Source organism: Lampris incognitus, chromosome 11, assembly GCF_029633865.1.
Source record: "Lampris incognitus isolate fLamInc1 chromosome 11, fLamInc1.hap2, whole genome shotgun sequence".
NCBI classification, from domain to species: domain Eukaryota; kingdom Metazoa; phylum Chordata; class Actinopteri; order Lampriformes; family Lampridae; genus Lampris; species Lampris incognitus.
The window spans coordinates 6706438-6715485 of NC_079221.1; the positions used below are offsets into that span (position 1 = coordinate 6706438).

General features: G+C 43.8%; 1 protein-coding gene across 9 annotated transcripts in view; it reads right to left on the reverse strand.

Annotated features, from left to right (window-relative positions):
- Window positions 1–7971, reverse strand: part of LOC130121289 (muscleblind-like protein 2a) — a 41280-nt gene extending 33309 nt beyond the window's left edge. For 8 of the 9 annotated variants that reach the window (XM_056290176.1, XM_056290181.1, XM_056290180.1 and 5 more), the window contains exon 1: window positions 7817–7971. The gene's annotated coding sequence lies outside the window, so the exon portion shown is untranslated. Of the gene's footprint in view, window positions 1–5380; window positions 5455–7816 lie in introns of those variants that run through there. The other variant, XM_056290173.1, reaches the window with a different exon arrangement.
- Between the last annotated feature and the right edge of the window lie 1077 nt (window positions 7972–9048).

The following is a 9048-nucleotide window of genomic DNA, read 5'->3' on the forward strand; positions in this document are numbered from 1 at the left end:
CATGTTTGTATAATTTAGTTAAGTCTGTGTGGGCTCCAGGCTGCTAGCATACATAACAAAACTGAGGTGGATGGGGCAACGAGAGATGAGCTACGAGCTAGGCAGTCAAAAACTGTGCATTCCTCCACCTGTATTGATCCACTTTCGTTAAATGTTTCAAGATTGCTTGTGTTTCCACACTCACGTGCGAAAGACTTGTTGAACTTGTGGCAATGAGCATTGTCAGCATTGACTCTGGTGAAGTACATACTATAACCAGACTTTTGACTGTTTAGTTCTCTCCGCCATTGACTACGTTTACATGATGTTAGAAAGTCGATTTATTGGGTTAGTCTGACTAAAACTGGACTTTTACTACATCGAATTTCTTGACGTCGGACACACACACCTAGATAATGCAGTCCGATCGATTTACTCTGGCATGTATACGCTTCAATTGGCCCTAAACTGGTCTAGGCGTTCTGCACATGTTCCATAGTTCCCGCGGTGGTCTTTCATCTGGAAGTTGAACAGTGTAGTATCAACAGTATCGACAAGGCGACTGCTAGAGCGAGAACCACGCATTTCTGGACAGACGAGGAGACAACCTTTATGTTGTGTCGCTTGTTTGTCACTTTGTTGCCTGTTTGTCACTTGTTTGTCGATTGTTTGGTATGTGATGCAATAGGTCAACTGGAAGAAGGTCCAACAGCAACCAGCTGAAAGGGGGCATATCACCACCTACCGTACCGGGGTCGGACATGTACTTCTGTAAGTAAATCGATTCTCCCGGTTCTTGTATACTGGGACAACGACAGTAGTCCAATTACATGGCCTAATGGAGCTATAATCGTAGCACGACTTCACTGTGCATGTAAATGCGGTCACTGTCACTTAGAGCAGGCTCTGTGTGCGTGCGTGCACGTGTCTGAGAGAGGGGAGAGGGGGCAGTTGGCCCCGCCCCTCGGCTCGCACATATTACAGGCTCAGAGAGAGATCTCGCGTCTGCATTAGGAATAGCGAAAATGCATGATAGACAAATGTCTTCATCATACTGCAAATTAGATACGGAGTTGGTGGGATAAAAGGTGCAAGATAAAGTTTATCTAGCCTAAATAAATAAGAAATTGATTTTCTTGATTTCTCCAATACCGATAGCAGAACCGTTAACGTTGGAACTTATGGTCTTTGATAATTTAGCACGGTAACCACCCCTAACTATGGATATATTCATCTTGGTGTTTTGCTCAGGAAATTCTTTGCTGGCTATGGACTGACAGCTGCCTTTCACTAGTCATGATAATCACTGTTCTCCAACAGGAGCTCATCTAATTTCGCTCTATTCTCTAGAGACCGTCAGTTATCTGCAATTCGGCAGTTTATGGCATAAATTAAGCAAGGCTGTGCTATAACGAGTTTAACCTATTGTAATTAGTCAAATTATATTCAGTAATGTGCCAACTGTCATGGGACAATCCCGGTCCCTACAGAAAAACAAAAACAAACCATAATGAAACATTATAATAGCTTGTTTACATGACCTGGTAATGGTCGTCCAAAATATTAATTACTTATCAAATTAGGGGGGAAAATGGTGACTGGCGGCTCTATGTGATCAAACATAGATCCGAAATATGTGTGGGGTGCTCTTGTAAAACGGGGAAAAAACGAAGTACTTAAAACAAGACAACAATCCAGGCACTCCAAATATGAGAAAAAGTAGCAGTGAGGAAGGAAAATATTTAAAAATCCTTTATTGTGGCGTCTGAATCATTAAAAAAGCCAACATGTTTCAACCACTTTAGGTCTTCAAAAACAGTGGTCCAAACATGTTGTCTTTTTTAATGATTCAGACACTACAATAAAGGATTTTTAATATTGTCCTTCCTCGCTGCTAATTGTTCTTATATTTGGAGTGCCTGGATTGTCTTCTTGTTTGAATTATCAAATTACCTTGACAAAAAGACTTCACATGTAAAAACATCTGTTAATTCATGGCTAGCCGACATGCCAGCACAACTATGTTTCTTTCACATTCATTTAACACTGGGGGGCTAACACAGCAAGAAAACCACCTTTAGTGCTACAGTAGAGCAGAAAATTGAATTAAATACTTTAAAGTAATATGTAAGTAAAGTTTCTAAATTTTCTTCTTAAGACTGTGACATTATTGCAGAGGTAATAATATTTGCAACGCTGAAAACCTAATCCATATTGGGAATATAGCTGAACGTATTCTTGATAATACCAACGAGCGGACTACTGTATGGGAGCAAAGGGCCAATAACAGATAAGAGTGGATCGACCCTTCAGTCTTCTGGCCAACCGTCCTGCTACCGTTTCCACATCATTGTGCTCTAGTTTTATATATTATAAATCCGGTGGCACAATGGCACAGTGGTTAGCGCGGTCGCCTCATAGCGAGAAGGTCCTGGGTTCGAGCCCCGGGGTAGTCCAACCTTGGGGGGGGGGGGGTCATCCCGGGTTGTCCTCTATGTGGAGTTTGCATGTTGTCTGCGTGGGTTTCCTCCGGGTGCTCCGGTTTCCTCCCAAAGACATGTAGGTCAGGTGAATCAGCCGTACTAAATTGCCCCCAGGTATGAATGAATGTGTGTGTGTGTGTGTGTGTGTGAGATGGCCTGGCGGCCTGTCCAGGGTGTCTCCCCGCCTGCTGCCCAATGACTGCATGGGATAGGCTCCAGCATCCCCACGACCCTGAGAGCAGGATAAGCGGTTCAGATGATGGATGGATATTATAATTCCATATAATTTTATTATTCTGTTTCAATGTTATATTCTTCTCTCACTCAGATGTGTGTCTAATGATTTTTTTTTCTTGTCTCCCATGTATGTGAATGGTGTGAATGGTGTGATGTGAGTCTCCCCTGTATGCATGTAGTAGTCTGTCCTCCTGTCAGGTCTCCATGGTGATGGTGGTTGTGTGGCTCAGGTCCTGGGCTGTTCTGGTGGAGTCTGGACACTGCTCAGCATCCTCATCATATTTTTCATATATCTTATAATTCCATTATAATTCTGTTATCCTCTTTTAGTGTTGTATTCTGTAAATTGTGTTTTATTCTGTACACACAACATCCATTGCACGTCTGTCCGTCTTGGGGAAGAGATCCCACCTCTGTTTGGTCTCCCTGAGGTTTCTTCCTATTTTTTACTCCCTGTTAAAGGTTGTTATTTTTTTAGGGAGTTGTTCCTTATCCAATGTGAGGGTCTAAGGACAGGATGTTGTGTTGCTGTAAAGCCTACTGAAGCAAATTTGTAATTTGCGATAATGAGCTATACAAATAAAACCGACTTGACTAGTTAAGACCACTGGTTAAGGACAACCACCACTTAAGACCATCACCTCTAGTCGTCTAAATGTATGTAGGATGACCTGAATGGGCAGAGCTCACATTTTTTACAGAAATATCCGCCTTATTTTAGCTCTTAACCTCCCAAAAACTTTGTGAGCTCCCACTGGATGATGTCAAACCACAATCCTACCATGTCAACGTTGAGATACAACAGTCTACACCACTTAGGGCAGCTAAGGACATGGAGCATAGCTGACTCTACAACTAAGCTATCCAACACCACTGCATTCCATTAATCAGAGTGACATTTGAGTGATTAATATCTCTGACCTTGAATTTCTTTCATCTTTTAGCTTATGAAAAATTAATTCCGTGCACTATGTGCAGCAGTGCTGAGTTACATTTATCCATATACATCCTTTTAGGCAGACAAGTCCATCAGGACAAAATCATAAATATTTGGGGAAGGAGGAATGAATCATCGAGGTTTTCTTCCAAGATGTCTGAACAGAGATCCTATCCCCATGTGAAGACCTCATCATTTCCATTTTAGATAGAGATATTAGAGACAAATCTATTTTAGGCAACTATTTGATCTCTCTTATATCAAATAGATAAAATGGTAGCCTGAACATTTAATGACCCAGAATTGGCTAACCAGGACTCTACGGGAAAGGAAAGGAAATATGTACTGGTGAAAATAATTGCAAATATCAGGCCATACACAATCAATTCATAAAATTAATTTGATGCATTTCAGCAGAATTTCTTACGATATAGGTGCACCGGGCACAAGTTGTTTTTTCACGCGCAGATTCTGTTGGCTTTGTGTGTCAAGAACACGGCCTTCAGAAAGAATGCATCTGAGAAGTCTTTTTTTAAATCTTTCGTACCGTTGGGAAAACTAACGCCCTAGGAAAGAGTCCAACTCGATTGTTGAACCTCTGGACGTTTTGTTTGGGACAGGAAGATCCGACAGATCGAAACATTGCCGAAGCTGAATGAAGTAAGTATTGGGAGCATTTAAGTATGCAGACCTCACTGCTTTGTTCCTTGTTTGGGATAAGACGTCATCTTTCAAAAATTGTTAGCTATGAGAACAAGTTATTTACTCAAGTTTACTTAAGTACTAGTGTAATAATCTTAGAAGGGAAATCCACTCTAAGCAAACTGATACATGTCATGATGTTATTAAGAAAAACGTCCTCATCTGGCTACGTGATAAGGTACGGGAGAATGACTTAGTATTACGTGTCAGCTTTCACATGTGTATTTCATAGGAGAATTCAATATCAGTTTTGCATTGCTAACAGTTAAGTACAAAATAATCTCCTCTGGTTGTCTCAAGTGTAATAATGGAAGCAATAGGTTGTTGTATTTTCTTGTGTGAACAACTATTTTGGCTTAAAATGACTAACCCTCTCATTGGATGTCAATTATTTGCTCTTTTTGACCATAAATATTGCCGTGTGTTTATTTTTAACTCACATTTTGTTAATCATATCTGCTACAATAATCTACATTTTCTCTAAAATGGATTGATAGGGCTGCTAAATGAGACAAAATGCATGACAGTCCATCGTTGTGTCTGTTCTTTTTACACCTTTTTGTTATGCTGGTCATCGTAACAGGATGACACCTGGCGCCTCACATTTTTGTGATGAAATACAGTGTCTACAGGCCCGCCGAAAGATGTCTATGCAGAACACGAGGAAAGTGCTCCTTCAAAATATGTGCAGTCCTGTGCTAAGGAGTTAAACACCACGGACTGGTAGACAAACAAGGAAAAATGCTGTTACCCCCCCCCCACTGAAAAAAATTACACGAGGTAAACACTTTCACTTAAAGCAGCAAGCAGTTAACGTGAACACCGCGATCTGAAGTAGATTCATAACTGTTAACCCAGATACTCTACTGTACTCCCTCTTAGCTTAACCGCATGGTATTCCACAGCATTATGCAGCAAATTCCTTTAGGCACAAGTCAGGGAGCAGAGCAGGGGCACCAACCTCTCATTTCATGCACTAGTGGGGAACTTCTCTTTCTAACTTCAACTACTTTTAGCGGTCCAGCTTCTACTGTGTACTCACCATCTGAAGACAACTACCACAACAACGGCCATCATTCCCTTCTATGTGCTGTGCCGACACAAAGATTTTCTTTCCACGACAGTGTAGGAAAAAGACTGTCTTCCTAACTCTCTAGCTGAAACATTTCCAGCCACCCCCTTCCTGTCTGTCTGCCCGCCTCCAGGAAAACCCTCCCAGTCTGGAACTGGCCAATAGAAAATGAGTTGCTGTGCTAACTGAAATCTGGGTGAACAGTCCAGACTGACAGACTGCAGGGAATTTGTACATATATCTCAACTCTAGAGGTTGTTTTTTTTTTGGGGGGGGGGTTCTTGTTTATGACTGAAATTTACCTAAACCTCAGTTTTATACTAACTATACGACTTCTCTATTAAACATATCTTTACATGTAATTACTACAGTTCATTTGAACATCTCGGTGCCATTTGATTTATCCATATAAAGACTTCACTTTGCTTTTAGTTTTACATGGTTTTATCTTTTCTGGAAACACTACTTTTCATGCAAATGCATATGGGATTTCCTTACTTCCTCTGCATGCTGCCTTTGATGTACAATTTGCCACATACCAAAAGATATTTTGGTACACAGATCAAGACTAAGAACTCCTAAATTGGACAAAATTAGCACACAAAGCAAATACTGAGATGCTGATTAGAATGGCAACAACATATTTTACTAGCATTAGATGCACTATCACAGCTGTAATATTATTACGACATTAGAGATACTAGTACATAGCCTAGCCTAGTTGTTCAGCTAATGAACGGAAGGGCATATTACACGGAACCCTGCCAATGGTATCATGCAATTCACAATACTGCTCGCAGAGGGGAAACAAATAGCTAGCGGCGAGAAACTATTTTTTTTTCTGGCCTTGCGAGTGTCAAGTCAAGTCAAGTCAATTTTATTTGTATAGCCCAATATAACAAATCATAAATTTGCCTCAAGGGGCTTTACAGCAACACAACATCCTGTCCTTAGACCCTTGCATCTACTAAGGGACAACTCCCTAAAAGAACACATTTAATAGGGAGAAACCCCAGGGAGAGCAACAGAGGAAGGATCTTCCTCCCAAGAAGGTTGGATAATGGATAAGCGTGTGAATACGTATAACACTTTAGTATGGGGAACATAAAAAAACCTTAATTACTAGTGAATTAGTAATGATCAAGATGTCACTTTAGTATGGGGAACATATTCTAAGTAACCAAAACTTAATTTAGAGTAATTTAACACTATGAACACTTGTAGTTTTGTGTTTTGTGATGTAAGAACAGACCATATTCATTACGTGTCAGTAAGGGAGAATAACTCTTCTTGTGGTACTACCACCTTATAAAGGCCACACTAAGCGAAGCATATTGAGATGGTACTACTAATAAGCAATACTTCTGAGGTTATAGAGGGAAAACTCATAGTTAATGGCTTACTGGTTGTATAATAAGGCCATGCAGAATAAGGCATTAATGAGTACGTAATAACGACCAATTAAGAGCCAATATGTTGCTAATTTGCATGCTAATAAGCACCTAATTAATGGTGACTACGCTCCCCATACTAAAGCGTTACCGTATTACCTAGTTTAGTAGCCATTTTGATTCTAATTTAGCGTTCGTACATCATAGGAAAAGCATATAGAGTATACGAAACACAGAGGTTGTTAACCGGAGGCTACAGATGTAGATCTTTGCGTGCCGTTAGGTGTTCGGCTCCCATTTCCGCAACAGCGCGTTTAGTTGGGAGGGATTAACCGCGGACGTTATTTCTCACCAAGTTCGTCGCCGCGGCGGTGGACATTATACGGGACCATCTTCTCCAGCCCGAAGTTAACAGGATATGCGTAACAGCACATCCCCGAGGCCGAACTAAGCTAGGTGTGACCCCGGATTAATGTGGAACCAATGCAACGGCGTGCAACGCGTTACGTACCGGCCCCAAGTAACCAACCTAGCATACGAATACAACTGGCTTTGATGCGGTGGGGGGGGGGTGTAGAAGCCGAGATCGGACGATGCTTTCTCGTATCCGCAGGGGGTGGGGGGGGCTAGCTAGTTAACCCAACAACACGATAACTCCAATCCCCTCTTGCTAGTGGACGTTAGTTCCGGTGGTCTCCGCCGGCTTACCGTCTTTTGCTTGAGCACCGGGCCGCCGGACCAACTTCGGCTAGTCTCCCCACCCCCCCTAAAAAAAAAACACTTGTCACGACCCCCCCCTTTCAGAACCCCGCTGTCGCAAGCTAATGTCACGCAAACGCACCGACGGCGCCGCGGCTAACGTTAGCAAGAGCGCTAGCATAGCATAGCACAGCACGGCACCTGCTTACCTCATCACGAGCGCGCGGGCAAGACCGGGCTGGGTGGAAAAAAACCAAGATGTCAGAAAGCCCAAGTGGGAAGTAAACCTGGAAATCCCTTTTGAGAGAGAATGTACCTGAAACACTCCGGCTTTAGCGGTGTCCGCGGACGCTCGGCCCTGATCACTCTCTCCGGGGACGGCGCGCCGGGGCGTCCTGGCCTCGCTTTTACGCGTTACTTCGCAAGGCGTCGCGCAGCTCTAGAGCGACGAGCTTTTGACAGTTTACTGTACGGGGGCCAAATCGGTTGGACGGAGGGGGGCGGGGCGGGGCGGGGCGGGGGGGGTTCTTCTCCGAGCGAGCGAGCGAGCGCACGGGGTGGGGGGTGGGGGGAAACGGCGCCGTTACGCGCGCGCCAGAAAACGGGGAAACGACCGCGGTCCGTGCGCGGGGTCGTGATCTTTTCGAGACCGAACCGCGTCCGACCGGGTTTTTTTTTTCCGGGTCGCCAACGGACTCGGTTCCGCGATTAAAACGCGAGCCGGCGTTCCCCTACGAGCGCGATTGTGGTACGTCCCACGCAAATGCCGGGAGGCTCGAGAAGGGCGAGGGTTTGCTTGTTACCAAGGGAACAGCGGCGAAACTGCGCGTGTCGAGCGGATGTTTTAGACGTCTCTCGCGATCCTCGTCGTCCGACTTCCGTTTAAGCGAAACACGAAAGTGAGCGGGGAGCCCGCCTTGTAAGTGGCCCGATGACCGGAAACGTGTCGTTTTGAACGGGATCTTTGGGAAGAACACGAACTGGCCGTCAGCCGGCCTTTATTTATACAGCACGCTTTTTTGTGCGTTAAAATGCAATGCAGTGATCGCCTCCAACCATTTGATTTAACTAATTAGCTCACCTCCTGGATCAAGGAGGGAAAGGAACTAGTTTAATCGGGTGGTGTAGTGCAGTGTTTCTCAAGGACCCCCCTATCCTGCAGATTTTCATTGTAACCCTGCATAGGTAGCCCTGCTTGTACTTACTCGACCAATCATCTCGCAGCACTTAATTATGCAAGGTGTGCAACGGCTGACAAAATTCATTGCTGATTGGTTGAATAACTACAAACAGGTACCTATTCAGGGTTGCAAAGAAAATATGCAGGATAGAGGGTCCTTGAGGACTGGGTTGAGAAACACTGGTAGTGCACGGTTGCAACAAATGCCTGCAGACACTGACACCCCTGGTATAGACTGTACGGCAGGGGCGGATCTACGGGGTGGCAGCTGCCACCTCTGGGACACAGTCTTGCCACCCCATTTATAAATCAGATAATATGTTTTTAAAGCATATTTTATGTACATGCGCGGTGAAGGTCAATGAGAC